This window comes from Lampetra planeri, chromosome 11, assembly GCF_965212315.1.
Source record: "Lampetra planeri chromosome 11, kcLamPlan1.2.h2, whole genome shotgun sequence".
NCBI lineage: Eukaryota > Metazoa > Chordata > Hyperoartia > Petromyzontiformes > Petromyzontidae > Lampetra > Lampetra planeri.
In genome coordinates, this window is record NC_136117.1 from 7,156,486 (window position 1) to 7,162,780 (window position 6,295).

Sequence of the window (6,295 nt, forward strand, 5' to 3'; positions counted from 1 at the left end):
CTTTACCTAAAGAACCAAGAAGATAGTTCAGAGGGGTCAAGACGACGGCGGGTGCAGTCAGAGTGGAGCGATTGTTGTCAGCTTTGGAAGCAACAAGTCCTCAGGAAGATTTATGTTAAGATTCATCATCATCCCACACCCGCCTCAATGACAAACAACTCAGATCCATGGGCCAATCTCAAAGAGGGGGGACATTTCCATGAATGTTGAGCTTTTCTGTTTTGCAGTACCCGAAAAATGTAAAAAACCCTACACACACTAGCTTACGTATGTGCTAATCAGATAAATATTAATTCATCAAGATCCAGTGATGGGGGGGAACTGGACACCACGGCAAACGCACGCGAGAAAAGAGTAATCTCCAACAATCACACACATTTCTAACTAATCCTTTAGGGTGGGGTTATGGGCAATGCGCCAGCAATCGAATACTGTAAGACGTTCCCTTCACACACCACCTTAACTTAGTAACCAAGAGCCCTTACAAAAACACAAACTCAACAAATTAAATATCGATATTGCTACGCAACGTAAGAGAGATACATTGATATCGTAATACCAGCGAAAGATGGATATGCCCCATCACCACCACCAAGAAGTTCACTGCGCAGACGCTCCAACACGTGTCCCCGTAACGCGAACAGCCGAACACAAAGAACGCGGCTCGAACCGCGAAACAAAACGCATTGCACGGACGGCGATGAAATAACCGCGTCCGCTGCAAGGGCCACTCTCCATCGCGCAGTAAAATCGGAACTTTTGGCCACGGCAACAGGGCCGATGGCTTCGGATTGCGAAGCGCAAACGAGGAGCCGAGCCGCACACACCGACACCACTCACCTTGGGCTGCTCGGAAAGAAGGTCCGCGTCATCGCGCGCCGACCAATAAGGGCTCGGGCAAGCTGGTCACGTGGGTCGCGCCAGGGGGTGGGGGCATTGTGTTTTTTGTCTCCCCTCCCCCACTTTTAAACAATTGACGCCCATAAATAATGATTTTTACTTTTTGGTTGAATAATTATTACCAACGACTATATACGTAATCATTGTTTGGTAATAGTAACAGGGTGGTGATGTCGTGGGGATTTTTTTTAACGCGATAATAATAATGACAATCTAAACAAAGAAAGGATTTAATTAATTCCAATTGGTTGCCCAATTGGAATGAGGGCGTAGACCCGGCAATAGGAATGTGGAATTTCCACCACTCACCTCAGGGCCGTGAATCATTTGAGCGGGAGACTGATGACTGCATATCTGCAGGTTGCAAGATTGACTGAGTCTCAAGACTTATTTTCAGGAGGTTCCTGCCAAAACGTGTTTTGGCACATTTCTAAAAAAGTATTCTCTGTGCGTGAGTGTGTGTGAGAGGGAGAGGAAATTACACTCAAAACCTTGCACAGACATTCCCGTAACCGATTTGCTGTACTGCCGCCTGTAGGCAATTTCGCTGTCGAAGCAATTGCGTGTTTCAAGTTGCGTGATGATGGCTCCCATCTCTGCGTGACCCACCAACTCTCTCAAAGTCCCAGGTTTATAATGTCTCGTGTAATGCTGGAAGCCGACAACTTTAACTGATGACACCTGTGTCACACTCATGACCATGTATCACCCAGAATGCACCTTGTCTCGTCAGATCTCAGAAGCTAAGCAGGATTTTTGAGTATGGATAATGTTTGGATGGGCAGGGCAACCAAAAGCCTTTGTGTTGTACTGTACTATGCTCCCAAGGCTAGGCTCCCCTTCACCAACCCGCACTGACCATCGTGGAGAGGTATGGTCAAATAACCCCCAACGAATCCACAGCATGGGGACGTCTCCATCCACGCCACATGAATGTGTAATTTCCACCACTGGCTAACAGCTGCAAAAGAACATTGTATTTATTGCACAATGGGCCATACTAGCAGCGACATTCCAGTGGCAGAGAGGTACTGTACTAATAATCATGGGGAAGTGTATGATTTAATTCCCAGGGTTGCTCAAACAATGTACTTAAACATGTCTTCAGAAATGTAGGGTTCATTCACACACAGAGCGAATCTCACACGGGACACAGCATTCTACGTTCCACACAAATATAGCGTGGTACACAGGGTGCATTTACTACACAGGCAATCACATCTATTGTGCGGTTTGGAGATGTTTTTTTTTGTGCGCTATCCCTGAATACGGCAGCCACAGAATTGCATTCTGGCTTCATTATGTTAACAATGAGCGCGTGAGATGCTCCACAACGGCTCGCATTGTCCGGGCCAAAGCATGACCACGACTGGATAAGCTGCCAAGACTTGTGATTAGCACCATATAATCATGGGATTTAATATTTAATGTTTGGGATTTTTTTTTCCTACATTGTATCCCGATTGCACTTTCGGTGTCACGTGATGCGTCGAAGAAAAAAATTGCATCTCTCACTTAGCAGCGTGACCCCTTGTGGGCGAGAACGGCTCGTGAAAGCAGATGTTAAAGAAGCAGATTTTAAATCCCTTCACAGTAGGGAGCATCACTGTTCCACTTGCCACCAAGAATAATGTTTGTCGCATGACACGGATATGTTTTTTTATATTCTCAGAGCCGGAATTCATCCACATGAATGGCAGAACCAAATGTAATGTGATGAGGTTTTTTTGAGCAATCATTGGTGATTGGACGAAGACCATCAACTCAATGAATGTGATAACTCTGTTTCTTGACAGGCAAGCAGCCTGGATTCGAACCTAGCATCTCAGCAGTGCCAGCTCAGCACTCTGACCTCTGAGCAAATTGGGCGGGTCTCTGGCATACACGAGCCAACATTATGGGACCTCCTTTTCCAGTACCAAAATATGAGAATAGGTTTTCCCCTTTTTTCTGGCAACAAAACAGGTGTTAAGATGTTAAAACACCAAATTGAAACCTTTTACAAGGAATCATGTCTGCATTAACCACAATACTTGCGGTCAGAATGCAAACAAAAAAACATTCTCTGATAATTTATGCATTGTCTTTGAAACTGATTGGTCCACACCAGAGACAGCTTTCTTTGGAGCCTAGTCTCAAACGGTGTTAGACCATGATATAGATGCTCACCCCGAACTCTCCTTACTCTGATAGTGCATTGTCTTTGTGCTGTACGCCTTTTGGCGTCATCTGGTCGAACACCGTTTGAGACGTGGCTCCAAAGAAAGCTGTCTCTGGTGTGGACCAATCAGTTTCAAAGACAATGCATATATTGTAGTAGGTTTTTACTCTTTAAACTGGTACAAAACTGACACCTTTAAAGGGTTAAAACCTACTACTATATTTTTCCACTGGTAAAGGAGGTCTCATATAATGCATATATTATCAGTGTTTTTTGTTTGCATTCTGACCAAAAGTATTGTGGTTAATGCAGACATGATTCCTTGTAAAAAAAATCAGTTTGGTGTTTTAACATCTTAACACAGCTGTTTTGTTGCCAGAAAAAAAGGGGAAAACCTATTCTCAAGAGCATATATGACATTGTCCAGAGTTAGCGGAAACTCCAAAACGTATACCAGACTCTGAGCAGACACAAATAAGGACATTTAAGTCAGTGCTTCTCAACATCCATTCATTTACACTGCCACCGTGTACATGTTTTCACGTTTCTAAAACAAACATTAAAAAAATTACGTAATCTTTCCTGAATAAAGTCATTTATGTTTTCAGGACAGAATCACCGAGTGCCTCTGGTAATGTCCCAGGAGGGTTCTGCATCGGCATGTTTCGTAAATGTATCACCTTTGAATGTAGGAGAAAACGAGATAACCTGGAGGAAGCCCACGACACATGCGAGGAGATATCGCTTAGAGATCCACACCGACAGTCTCCCAACCCCATTTGCTGTGCTCCTATCTGCTGGCCACCCTGCAGCCCAAGTGGGTTTGAGCAGGGGCGGTTTCTTCATTAGGGCGATTGGGCGACGCACCACCAATGTCATTCAACCACAGAGTCACGCTAGCCGTCACTGTCAGCCTCTGGATATAGTCCAATCAGCGTCATGTCACGTTCTGTGGAGTACCGCCTCTTTTTGGGCGATTTCACTCCGGCTGAGAATCGCCCCGAGTGGCCCCATAGACTTACATTCAAAGATGTTTTTTTTCGAACAGGGGCGCTGCAATGCATTCTCTATGGCTTCCGGGAGGGCTCGCCCTAACGTGCTTACGTCATCATACGTGCTTACGTCATCACACGTAAGCACGTTTCATCCAACAATATAATTTGTCGCCACCTAGTGGAATCTTTAATAAAATAAACTTGAGTGGTTTGTTTTAATAGTGAGTATAGAAACAAACAAGATGTATTGTAAGAGTCACTTTATTTTTCATTAATATTAAAGAAGTGAAGTTGCCTTTACATGCTTAAGCTGTTAATTTATCCATTGCATGGGTGGACCTTATCCTAATCAATCATCCAGACATTTGCCCCCCCCTGAGAGATTTTGCAGGAGCCGCCACGTGGGTTTGAGAGTTACACAAACAGCGTGTGATCCACCAACCCTGGGTGCATCCAAACATTGAATAACAAACATGTCCCAACACATTGGGAAACACACACGTTTTTGTAGCGCGCAAATAACACGCACATTTGTACTTTGGACACGTAATATGTTCAATAACATGTGAGTGTTAATAAGCGATCTTTATTTCTATGTAAAACGGACCGGCACATAAACACATGGAACCACGTGATAGATGGTGTTGGTGAGAGGCTGTGAAACTCGAGTTTGATGATGTCACATGAATAAGAGCCGATCATAGATCCCAAGCTCTCGCTGTCTTCCCGCATATTTCAAGTCTGCAAGTCATCACACCTCGGCTCTCCACGAAATCTCTTTAATCTGCCAATTTCCTTACCCCCAGGTTGCTGCCGAGACGCTTATCCATGCTTCATCGTATCCCCCGAATCGCGCTGCAATGTCATTTGAGAGCACGTTGACCGATCGTGCTTCTTTCTGCTCGTGCACGATATTCCATGGCGAGTTGTGGCAACGGTGCGATTTGTCACCCGAGGTCAGGTCGATTCTTCAGCTCGCGATGTCATCCATCGAACCACGCGGGTGAACAAAACAAAACAAAAATCGACGTTTTTCGCGAGTTGTGTATATCGCACGTAATGCGTTCACACGATCCCTGCAGCTATAATTTCACCAGCCTGTTAATTGGTTTTTTACCCTTTTATCTGGCAACAAAACTGACACCTTTTTTTACAAGGAGTCATGTTTGCATAGACCACAATACCTGCAGTCATAATACAAACAAAAAACATAACTTTGATAATGTATGCACTGTCCTTGAAGTTGATTGGTCCACACCCGAGACAGCTTTCCTTAGAGCCTAGTCTCACATGGGTTGGACCAGATGACGCCAAAAGGCGTCAATCAACTTCAAGGACAGTGCATACATTATCAAAGTTATGTTTTTGTTTGCATTATGACTGCAGGTATTGTGGTCTATGCAAACATGACTCCTTGTAAAAAAGGTGTCAGTTTTGTTGCCAGATAGAAGGGTAAAAAACCAATTATCATATTTGTTACTGGTAATTGAGGTTCCAATGGTGTAAATGCTTTCACCAGTCTGTTAATAACAGTCGCAATTATTGAAACGAGGCCGCACTTTGTGGTGGTGCACGCGTGGCAGGGGCAGCGAGATGGTTGCAATTCGCGGTTCGGCGAGTAGGTTATTGAAGGTATGTGCTGGAATGTCCGCATGGGTTTTCACTGTGCACCCTGGGTTTGTTCCTCGATAGATGCATTCACCTGGACAGGGTGACATGATTCTCGATCATCTGACTCCGGACCCACAGCAGGACGCCACTCACTCGACAGACAGCACTCACCAGATGCTCACCACTCAACACTTACCAAACCTTCACCACTCATCGGACATTCATCGCACACCACTTGCACTCACCCGATTTCTCACCAAACACTTGACACTCACCACGCGAACTCGCCGCTCACACCGATCACTCAGAGAGACCACTCGTCACGTGTCCTTTCCTCTCTACGCTCACCAAACGATACTCGCCCGATTTCCCATCACTCACCAGACTCGTCTGACACTCACTCGTCACCATGCACGAGTCAATTGACATTCCCGTGACACTCACCCCTCGCCACTTGCACAACTCACCACACACTCACCACCGCGCTCACCAGACACTCAATAAGGGATATATTATTTAACAATGGGTAATGCAAAATAGCAGGCCCTGGGCAAATTATAATCAAAGTGCAATAGACCATTCTATCCAAACACGTGGTGCACCCCTCAGTGCGGTGAGCAATCGGTTA